The sequence below is a fragment of the Phalangium opilio genome, unplaced genomic scaffold (assembly GCF_054372755.1).
Source record: "Phalangium opilio isolate 3A_F unplaced genomic scaffold, DU_Popi_V2 ptg000009l_1, whole genome shotgun sequence".
In the NCBI taxonomy this organism is placed as follows: Eukaryota; Metazoa; Arthropoda; class Arachnida; order Opiliones; family Phalangiidae; genus Phalangium; species Phalangium opilio.
In genome coordinates, this window is record NW_028324146.1 from 3,021,997 (window position 1) to 3,034,451 (window position 12,455).

Consider the following 12,455-nt stretch of genomic DNA (forward strand, 5'->3'; position numbering starts at 1 on the left):
TGCATTCGAAAATGCTTCATATGAAATTATTTGAAATCCACTTTTTATGAAAGGCTAAAACGTTTCCCGTAGGCTGACGTCACAGATATATTTTTCACGAGAGATGGTGTTCGCGCCGGCCACTCTCTCCGCTACAGTGTTGTTCTTGGTAGTACAATTGTACTTTTTTAGTAAATTTTAAAATCTTCAGTACGAAAAGTACATTTTGATGCTTGAAAGTACATTTTCAAATTCCATTTTTTAACATTAGCGTCTATGGGACGAAAATTACGCCGCAAGATGGCGCCAAAAGCCTTTCGTGTACGGGAAGGAAATTTTAATACCCCCAAAGGGAGAAAAGTACGTTTTCAATAAGCCTCCCATTGGGGTAGTACGTTTTACTATTGGGGAAAGTACGTTCCCAAAAATCTAAGGAACAACACTGCTCCGCTATCAGACCCAGAGTTTAGACTGGCGAGAAGCTCGAGACGCGTATAGGATTCCCGCGCTTTTTTTCCTCACGTCATAGTGATGTTATCAAAACGGGCGAACAAGCTCGACAAGACTAAATTATTGATATATCGAAACTGAGTTTTCGTGATTTTTCAATGGATTTTAAAAATATAAACTTTGGTTCAATTATATTAAAAACTCGGTATTTTGAAAGTAGAGACTTGAAAGTGTAACATAATACCACTTTCGTGCTAAAATATGATATTAAATTGTAAATTCGCATTCCCATTAAATTCTATTGGACGATTAGTATCACCTTAAGTCACCTTAGTATAATTAAGAGAGGCCTAACGCGTGTTTAACATTCTTAACAAATCTGTTGTTATCAAGTCACTATGGATAAGGTCGGTTGTAAATGGCAAGAACTATATAATAGTTGGGTCAATTTGTATAAGTTTAAATAAGATGGCTGCATGGTTGAGAAATCAAGCAACGCCTGCTAATAAAAACACAATAACTATGTATAAACACCGGTTCAACGAATCGGCTCACCGCGGCGTAATACCAATAATTATCCAGAGCTGTGCTAATTAGCTGACAACTAATTGAATTAGAATTAGCAATTAGGAAAATATTTATGAACTAATTAATTAGCCAATTAGCAATTAGGGAAATATTTATGAACTAATTAATTAGCCAATTAGCAATTAGGGAAATATTTATGAACTAATTAATTAGCCAATTAGCAATTAGACATAGAAACTAATTCAATTCAATTAGAAATTAGACATTTATTTATCAAACTATTTAATTAGAATTACTGTTTTCTAATTAAGGTACAAAAGAAACCATAAGTAAACATAAAAGTTTAAAGTGCCCATGGATTTAGTACTTTGGTAATGCAAAGTTTAATGTTTTAATGCCATTGAGAAACGGGTACGGAAGCCATGAATTAATTCTCGAAAAATGAGACAGGCCTCGAGTGTTCCGTCATGTTAAAATTTGTCTCATTTCTTCATTTTATTGCACAGTTCCAATAATGGACTCCTGAGTAGTAAATACATGCGCACTGCTATTAAATCGAGTAGGTAAATCAGTCGGAATTTCGAAATGGGGCAGTTGCGAACTACGAAATTTTCTACTAGTACTAGTATTCTCTCATAATTGAGGAGCTGAAAAATTTAGAGTAGCACTAAGGTTTCCTCATCGATATAATAAGGCTTTTTCATATTCAAATAGATGAATCAAGAATTAATTCCTCGATTTTTTTTACAACAAATTGGCGTAAAAGATTAATTGAAAATCCAATTGGCTAATTAGTTAATCCTAAATCTAATTAAATTTTAATTAGATAATTACCTTTCCGAATCATACTAATTAATTAGAATTACTTCTCAATTAGCACTAAGGTAATTAAAATTCAATTACCATTTTCAATTAGAAAATGTTGCTAATTAATTAGAAATTGAATTAGCTAACTAATTAATTAGCACAGCTCTGTAATTATCTGCTACAACTAACCCTAATCATATAAAATTAATAATGCTATAAAACCCGAATTGAATCACCATTATCTTAGGATGTCTACATTTTTTTTATATTCAGATTCTGGATAAATAATGGTTGCTATAAGAAGTAAACAAGTTCAGTCTTTTAACAGAGAACCTGTGTTTTCCAACAACGTTAAAATGAAAATGAGCCGAAGAAGCTTAAACTTGCGTCCACTAAACCCTTTTCAAAAGTTGGGGGTAAATTAGAGTCTGGTTTTCAAAGGATATACCTTCCAATAAAAGGACTTGTAACTTTGATGCCCAATCTAACGTCTTTGAAGGCACATTCCAGATGTTCCATCTGAAACCTTTATCAAGCGGATGATATTGCGCACCCCCCCCCCCAATTTGGAAAGGGTATATACATTGTTTAGTTTTCGGTAACATGGTTGCCAGTTTCCCAAGATGGTCTAACTGCGTAAATAACTAATTTCGAACGCTTGATTGTTATTGATTCTAAAAGTACTTCCGCGAAAAGCGATATGTAAATGGCACTAGTCTACCTTTTCTTAGCCACATCGAAGTCCGACTGCTGCTGCATTTATGGCTGGCTTCCACATTTATAATATTAGTAGGATTAACATAACGGCAATAAGTATGACATAATGAAATAGGTTAATTGGTTTGTGTTTCCGAGTAAAACACGATTTCGGCCGACCAAGTTGCTATGAGCTATGTGTCAAAACATTCTTAGAAGCGACCCCTGGTGAGGCTGAACCAACAGGATTAAGCACCAATGAATAGTATAATTTTATTGTTCTTGAATATAAGCTAGATGATTCGTGAACAATCGTGAAATGCTTCAATAGACCATTTCATTTTTGAAATAAGAGAAGCAAAGACCAACGGGGTTATTTCCCTCGATCCAAAAAGCACCGCAAGAGGCAGGGCGAATTGGCCAACCTCTTAGGGCGAGGAAAATAGCCTCATATGGTGGCCCAGCCCCTGTTCCTTGGTTGTTTTGTAAGTATTTAATGAAATGGTCTACCGATCAGAAGTTGCTTTTATAGAACCAATCTCTTTGGTGTGTGCACTGAACGCCCCTGTGTGACGTCAACAAAAACTAGAAACATGTTACGAGGTTGCCAAACAAGTTTAGGATTCACCTACTGATACTTATCCAATTTTCAGTAAAGAGGGAACAAATCTTCCTTCAGAATTTAGCATAACCATGGATAAAGAATGCGCGTGCGGAAATGTGTTTTCACGCTATAGGATCGGCAACTCCCTATCTCGAACGACAGCTTATTCTGTATATACTCTGTTACAACATCGAGATAGATTACATCGAGACCTAGCTTTGCGCGTGCTGACAAGAGACAAAAACTTCAGGATCTTCAGGATTTAAAATCGTTTAAAATATCCTGAAGTTTTTTGTCTCTTGTCAGCACGTACAAAGCTACGTTACATCGAGACCTAGGGTTGCGCGTGCTGACAACCGATGTTGCAACAGAGTATATACAGAATAAGCTGTCGTTCGAGATAGGGAGTTGCCTATCCTGTAGAGTGAAAACAAATTTCCTCGCGCGCATTCTTTATCCATGGCATAACTATAACAGAGATGAATGAGGTCATACTTATTGTTATTTTGTTGCTTATGGTAATACTTCTTGTTGTTACGTATAATGATTTATTATTATAACATGACCAAGCGAAGCTTGTTGCGACTTCCCAGAAGTTTGGTAAAACATCTGTACGAAAGCGAATGATAGACTCTGGTACACGGTGCGAATAATGAAAATACATGATCCATGAAACAAACGCAATTGTTCTCGCTATCATCCGGAAGGTCGGAAATTATCACGAGAAGACAAAGTCGAGTATTACGCCCAGTGAAACGTGGTCGTAAGGCATGGATGTATAGACTAGTGGCGGCAAAGAGGGGGGTATAGACTGTGTATCCCAAAATCTGGGCGCCCTCTTGTAAAAGGGGATACTGTACGCGCCAAGTAGGGGGATGACACTGAGCTAAGAGATTGAAGGGTATGACGTTTGCATACGTAGTACTGCCATTACTCAATATAAATACAACTTATTATGGATTCCTAACTTCTTAAGTTGACCCGTAAAGCTAACCACCAATCATAATGGTACACGCGGTTTAGCATTCCATCTTCCTATTTAGTCTGTACTAAGCCTTTGACAGCTACTCATCAGGCGTCGCTTTACCAGAATCTATGACTTTTAGCCTACGTCACTTCATGACAAGCTCTCATTAACCAGTGCCAAACTTATGGAACTTATCTTAAAATTCCTCATTCATGATGATAAGTTTAGCTCATCCCACAAAACCCGCCTAGATAGGTTGAGAAAATGGCTATACAATGATTCCTTTTAGCTGACCTAATACACTGAAAGTGAGGTAGCATGTCATTCCACAATTCTCAGTTCTTAGATTCTGGCGCTCAACTTGGCGTCTGTCACGGCTATTGATTTTGAAACAATCCGGTGTTCATAGAAAGAGTTAAGATTAGGAAATTGGAGACGTGCTTGACAATAAATAATAGAATTCCATGCAAACAATTCTTGGTGGTTGTCAGTTTTGGTGGCCTCTCAGCGCGTGAGAACGCACAAGACTCCTGCTTTTAAATTTTAGGGAGCTCACAAATCTTCTTTCGTCAAAGAAGTACGATTTCCTATTCAATCTGGGTAAAGATGTTGAGCGTGTGGCGATAATAAAACTTTCCAAACCTTAGACTAGTAATGAAAGCGGAACGTGACACCACCGTCTTTGAAAAGGCATGCTGGTTTGTAGCAAGAGGAAATCTCCCCGAAATACCTTAAGTGGCGGGTGAAAGGTGAAAATATCACAACTAAACGTCAGGAGAATCCCAACACAGGAGTTCAACTCTGTAAAATTCGTCGCCAAAGAAAGGCGCCATATCAAGTCATACTGCTTTAGCCTCACCCTATTGAACCTTCCATTAATTTACTTTCAGAGAAACCAATACACGGGGGAGGCCACCATATTAGGTTATTTCATACGCGTCAAGCCAGACGGAGCCCAATTTCAATACACGCCGGGAGGCTAGCCAACTCGCACTGCCTCTAGCGCGAGGGGAATGACCTAATACGGTGGCCCGCCCCTTTGTGTGCCACTCTTCAGGAATTAGCTCAATGGTCTGTTGCTTTCTGTTTCTTCATGAAGCTTTGAACAAGTCCCACTGCGAACACTTACATAGGGATATGGACAAGCATTTACCCAGAATGAATACGAATTTGTACCCCACATTTTTGCAAAAGTTTGGTTACCAAATACCGAATTCCGAACTGGAAAAATAATATGGAGCATTGCGTACCAGCAATCTATCCACAAAGGAATTAAACCAAGAGAACCCATTGCCCATACTCTCCTTACCGCCATCAGGAGCGCATATCTTCGGGTTGTAAGTCGCGTCTTATTTCAGCGAAACCTCTCCTCCGTTCTTTAAGAAGACTCGATGTTATATTTTGACCTCTTTCTATTTTACAGACTAGGAGAATTCATATCATTACTTCAGTTGTTACACAAAGAGTCCTTGTGTAAATGGTATGAATCCTCATAGTCTGTCAACTATGTATTTTCTATTCATTTATAATCGTTGACCTCTCGGACAACGCAACGTGGTAAGATTTCAGGATGAGGAAATTTAGATGTGCTGATGGAAGCACTAAACAGGTCGCGCATAGAGTTGTATTGAGAGGGGAGGAGCTAAGGAGACGTGACATCACGAGAAAGTTCGTAGAATCAGACCATAGAGAGCTTTTAGTTGGAGGAGGATCTGAGTCTCGTGACATAATTTACGCTGCCATATTGGTGGGTTTAAAGCAGGAATGAAGCTGAGACCACCCAATATGGCTACCAGAACAGCGGTAAGACTTGGGAGGGTGTGACGTACTACTATCCCATCGGAAATCTCTCTATTGAACATATTGTCCTCAAGTAACGCTAATACTCTAGTAGTCCTCTCCCGTATATGAAAGAGAGCTCTATCGTTGAAAATCCTTACACAAAGCCATTGGCGGAGAGAAGACTGAAGTCAGAACCCGACTTCTTTTTCACGGTCTATCTATGCTAGCAGAGTAAGATTGTGAATAAATTCCACCAGTACTGTTTTAGAGAACAACTGTACCACTTCTTTCTTTCTATCCACTAACCAACGAATACCTACTAACTAAACTCTGTTCTTATAACCCACGTGTTATGTAACAATAAATATCTAACAATAGCGATAGGTTTGTAAACTGCGAGTTACGCGCTCCTGGCTCGTAAAAAGAAAAAGGTCAACCACCGGTTTAAGAAGTGGACCTCCTTATTGAGAGGGACCCGTTAGATTCCAGGAATTCAGGGACGGGAAGGAGAAGAGACCATGCAGTGGACTCCCTTCTTACTCCTCAAACACCCCCGAAATGGGACTCCCCCTCCTACCCCCCCCTCCTCGGGCCAATTCCGGGAAATTTAGCGGAGCGGGCCTTTATTTGTAGGGTCGCTATTTACAAAGGATAAAACGCGAGGAAGAAAAATCCGGGTGCTTTAAAAAGGGGGAGGATTCCACAGGGGTCACCAACAGAACCCGCCACCAGAACTATAAATAAAGGCCCTTAAAGGGAGAGATTTCCAAGAAAACATTCTATCGCGAATAAATATACTTGGGGAAAAAATACCAAATCTGTTGCATTATTTCAGTCAGTTTTAGTGCTACAAAACAAGTTGATATTTACGATTACGTACTTTGTTAGCTACGTGTTAAACCTAAGAGATTTTGATGAAACTTCGGATTGAACATAAATATAAAATCGCAACCATGCCGACCCTACGAATTCACTCGCACCATCTTCGTCTCAAAGTCACGTGGCCTAGATATATATACATAATTTTCAGACTAGGAGGATCGATACCATTTACACCGGGAGGCAAGGCTACTCGGTGCTGCACTTTGTACGCCAAGTAGCCTGGCCTCCTGTTATAAATGGTACCAATCCTACTAGTCTGAAAACTATGCAATTGAACACTGATTTACATTCATTATCTTACTGAAATTTTAAAACGAGCGTGAATAAACCTAAGTAGCCAAGGCTTAACGATATGAATAAAGTGTTCATTTTAAGTATAGTCCACTCGATCACGCTTGTTGCTCGAGCAGCCAGCGTGATCGAGTGAGCTTTGCTTTAATGAAATGGTTGGCTTTCATTCGCTCTTGCGAGATGACGTAGAAAATTTTCTCTATAAGCTCCTCTTTTATAAAATCAACTATTGCAGACGAGGACTATCCTGAGTTCCTGACACATGCGATTCTTGGGCTCTTGGCAGATGTTGTCACCTAGAATAGTCTGCTACCACGAACTTTCTCATGACATCACACCCACCTATCTCTAATCTCGGTTTTGCTGACCATATTGGAAGTCATCATCTCAGGCCATGCAATTTAGACTACCAATATTGACGTCACGTTCCCGTAGCTCCTCCCCTCTCAGTACCACTTTATAGAACAAGAGAGTCTTGTACGATTCAAGCCGCGTCGTTCTCCACAACGTTTCTTAACACTAAGGGAAGGCTTTAAATCTATTGTTAGGCTTTGAAGAACTGGTTAGTATGTGAGCTGGATTGGAGACACTTAACAAGGAATGGCGTTTATATCTAAAATATATATCTATTTGAGTTATTAGTTAACGTTACTCGTTGAGAAAGATGTTTTATATCCGCGGCAATCTTGAAAAATGGCGACCAGAAATGTAAAAAAAAACACCTTCCTTAGGAATAACGTACTTACCTTTCTACTGATTTCATAAATATGTAGTAGGCCTATAAAGATTGGCTATCTTCTAAAGACGCATTTTATAGCTTTTAGGGTTAAACATGCCGCCATCTTTTAAAATGGCGGCCTAAAAAGTAAGAAAATTGTAGTGATGGGTTTAATTTGCTGCTAGACACTATTATTTCCTAAATGGTTATTTTCCTTGTTTCTAAACAGAAACAAAAACCAGAAGCATGGTTAGATCGTCATTTATTTGTTAATGAGCTGTGTTATTGCGAATTAGAATATTCGTTGTCACTGTCGCTGAATGAAATAAATTAAGTTACGATATCTTACATAGTAATAATACACACTCGAAGTGCAATTTATCTTATCAATTAATATTTAAGCTGGGCGCGTTATCGTAGTGTGTCGTTGAGTGCAGCGTAGGCGCCTATTTATTGCTTTTGACATTCTTTTACGGCATTCTAGGTGATCACTTATCTCATTGCAATTTCCCTTTGTCGGCTAACTCGCGAATACAATATTTTGCCACAAAAAATAAACAAAGGAGAGTGTGGGCGACTACCAAAACTAGAAAAACATTAGTTTTTCAAGTAAACGTGAAATCATAAGTAACGTAACAACAATACAGAATTGAAACCCTAATTTCCAACGACAAGTTAAGGTGCTTTGTAGTTGTAGGTGGTATGTCTCTAACTCAATTGAAATGAGCTCGATTCAATTATCTCTCGTTAAACACTGCAACACAGTGGTTTCGTGTAGCTCGTTATTCGTTAAACAAATATGCTGTGTGAGTCAAGTGACCAATGACATTGGTTCATTTGGTTTCTTCAATTAAAGGTATTGCAACTACTATTTTGTTTCTCTAATAGATTATAAAATTAATTCCAGAAGAGAAGCAAACACAACAGAGGCGAGGCCGCCTTCTTGGGTTATTTTCCTCGCGCCAAAAAGCACCGCTAGAGGCAGTGCGAGTTGGCTAGCCTCCTACTTAGGCTCAGTCTTACGTTGCCTCTCGAGGGAAATAACATAAGAGTACGGCTTCACAGGCTAATTAATTGAATTGTCTATTGCGACTGTAAATCCTGTACAAATTATCCCTGCACAACACCAACGCGTTAGGCCTTGTATCTGTACTGATTGCTGCAGAAGGTTTCGACCAAACACAGTGAAATACGATCATGGTGTGTTTTTGAGTAAAACATGATTTCTGCTAACAATACTTGTCATTTGTCAAAACGTGAGGCAAGACCAATAGACCATTTTCAAAATGGGGGCCTCAATATCGTCTCCAATGACGTTAGATAGGGCTTTAAAGATACCAGTCCATCAAAGTTCTTTGGTTTGAAGTCACATCTAACGTCTTCGGACTAACATACTGGGTGTCGCATCTTTACAAAAAAAAGGTTGTCAAATACCAGACTCTATTTTACCCTCCTGCAGAGAATCAAACATGTAGGAGGGGAGCAAGGTTACTCTAGAAAGATGCACTAGAGGGGAGGCTACTGTCTCAGGTTATTTCTCTCGCCCCAGAAAGCACCGCTAGAGGCAGTGCTAGTTAGCTAGCCTCCCGCATCATAGCGACGGTTGTTATTAAACGTTAGAACTTTGAGATTTATTTGAAGGATTTAGTTAGGTTGCGCATAACTGAACTGACCCCATCGAAAGACAAGCTAATTGTGATCACTCTTTGCCGATTACCTAGTAGAAGGGGTGTATTTGGCCATTCCCTATCTTTACCATTGCACCTGACCTGTAAGGAAAATGTTCAATACACTTTTACCTTTAATCAACTTACCCTGGGCTACTTAATGGACTGAAAACCGGAAGAGTTTTCTAAGTAGACACTTAAAACAAAAAGAGCCACCCTATGAAATATCTGCATGATCTTGTTTGTTCAGAAACTAATCTTTTTTACATCGTTCAATTACAATAAAAAGATAATTAGGGCTAATCATAATGTTATACGAGTCTAGAAAAGGACTTTCTCAAAAGTGCTAGGAATTTAATTTGCCACCATCCCAAGCTTGAGAAGAACTCAACGAAACCACTTCAAAAACCTTCCCCTTGTGTCACTGATATCAACCAAATATTTTGCTTAAATTTGAAAAATTAGTGTGATTGTACGTAATTAAAGACTTAACATTCGAACCAAGCAAACTAAAACTTCGTCAAGTATACAGGGTGTTTCTGATAAATGTGCCATAAATTAAGAGGGGTGTTTTTTGAGTCGAAAATTTTCTACGACATTTTGCCCTTCAGGTTATTATTCTCAAGTAAAGATTGGTCGAGTAATTTACGTCTGACTCCTTAAATTTAAAAGCAAACTGATTTAGACAATAATTTCTAGTTTAATTAAGGGATCATCCGTAAAATACTCAAATCATAACTCGAAAATAGTGGCTCTGACGGCAAAATGTCATAGAAACATTTCCGCTCAAAATCACCCACAATTTATGGTAGACTTATCATAATCAGAAACACCCTGTATATAAGATTAAGTCCCGTTCGAAGAAAGATGAGGGGAAAAATTTTTAAATTGAAAATTAGGCAAATATTTATACGATCGCATACTTAAGGAATTAATATGTAAACGAATTACACGGTGCACTAATTAAAACGGGTCTGGGTATTTCCCCGTAATTGTGACATACTAATTTGAATTAAAATTAATTCAGGGTTATTCCGAAAATTCCTAGGTCTGGGTCAGTACCCTATAAGTGAATTCATACGTTTATGACATTTATTCCATAACCATAAGTAGTACTTCTCTCATTTGTAATTGCGTCAGTTACAATTAAGTCGATATTAAGGTATGAACAAAAATTTTGTTATTCAGCGTTGTTAGCAGGAACATTCTCATGACGTCACACCCTCTTATTTCTTACCTCGGTTTTGGCGAACATATTGGAAGTCGGCACCTCAGGCCATACTATTGGCGTCACGTCCCCGTAGCTCCTCCCCTTTCAATAGCTCTCTATATGAGGTATCACCGACTTAGCGCCTTCTAAGCCTTTCACAGTGCCTAACCAAGTGTCGTTTACCTTCGACATTCTATGAAGTTTCACCCACTTCACTCCACGACTAGCTATAAGTGTCAAACTTTTGGAATATATAAACTTATGGTTAAATCATGGATAAAGAATGCGCGTGAGGAAATTTGTTTTCACGCTATAGGATAGGCAACTCCCTATCTCCGACGGCAGATTATTCTGTATATACTCTGGTCCAGCTTTGGCTGTCAGCACACATAAAGCTAGGTCTCTATGTAACGAATGCTGCAAAGAGACATAAGAAATGCCCTTTTCAGGATCTAAAATCTCGAGATTTAAATCCTGAAAATACGTGTTTCATTCGTCTCTTGCCAGCACGCGCAAAGCTACGTTACATAGAGACCTAGCTTCGCGCGTGCTGACAACCGAAGCTGTAACAGAGTATATACAGAATAAGCTTAAGTAGGAGATAGGGAGTTGCCTATCCTATAGCGTGGAAACAAATTTCCTCACGCGCATCCTTTATCCATTATTAAATCAACACCCAAAAGCGCGTGTAGGATATTGCGGCAATTTTTAAATTATTTGAAAAAACTGCGGTAAGAAAACTATATGAAATCTTTCAGTGTTACGTAAAAACTATTATTTACGAATTCTATGATAAGCAACGCCAACGCAGTTTCATAGATACTTTTCATTAAACCTAGAGAGAACTAAAAACAGGTTGTGTAAGCGTGTTCAAAATGAACGGCGTTCTACATAGAGAATATACGAACTTGAAAATAAACCCATATTTTTATTTATTTTATGTTTCACATTTTTGTTTGAATTTCACTTAAAGATCATTATTTTTAATCTTGAAACCTCGAAATCGCTTAAAAATATGGAATCACTTAAAATATGTTTTAAAATCTCGAAATACCTCCAAAAAATTTAAATAACTTTATGAAATTAGTTTTAAAACCCTATCTAATTACGTGACTAAAACTAAAAAATCACTAAAAAATTCTTTTAAAGATCCAAAAACCCTTAAAATTTCTTCTAAAACATTTAAAATCACATTAAAAACTATTCTAAGACGTTGGAATCACTTATAAAAAGTTTTCCAAAATCACTAAAACATTAGTTCAAAGCATCAAAATCACTTCAAAAAAAAGGTACATTAAAAAAACCGGAAATGTCTAAACCCGCCTCTAAATTTGAAAATCATATCTTAAAATCGAGTGAAATTAACAAAATCTCAAAATTGAATTAATAAAATTTCGGGATTAATTTCAAAAATATTTGTTAAAATTCCCAATTAAAAATCACAATCCATTCGCAACTCGAGATATCGTTAAAAAAGGCGACATTCGAGGGGCTAACCAATATTCCGTACGCCAATCAAAGATTACGTGAAATAAACAATTGTCAAAACTACTGATTTTGAACATGAGGTGAATACTCTTTTTTACACAAAGATATAATCCCGTCCAAATTAACATTAACACGTGGCCAACCCCTCGCTTTGAGGTTAATTACCACAAATAAATAAATTAAACCTTACCTCTTCTTTAATACAGCGAGACAAAAGAATGTCGTGAAGCACCCTCTAATGTGATAATCGTGAACTATGACAGGCCTTTTTTCGAAAAATCACAAAACACTAAACAAAAACTTCCGTCGACAAAATGTTCATTGTGCTGAAGTTCACGCTGTGAAAACGTAACGCGCCTTTCTCTCGCGCATGACAACATAAAACT

General features: G+C 37.9%; 1 protein-coding gene across 1 annotated transcript in view; it reads right to left on the minus strand.

Annotated features, from left to right (window-relative positions):
• Cdk4 (Cyclin-dependent kinase 4) overlaps positions 1-12,449 on the minus strand; it is a 59,804-nt gene extending 47,355 nt beyond the window's left edge. The window contains exon 1 of the mRNA XM_089846818.1: positions 12,260-12,449. The gene's annotated coding sequence lies outside the window, so the exon portion shown is untranslated. The remainder of the gene's footprint in view (positions 1-12,259) is intronic.
• Between the last annotated feature and the right edge of the window lie 6 nt (positions 12,450-12,455).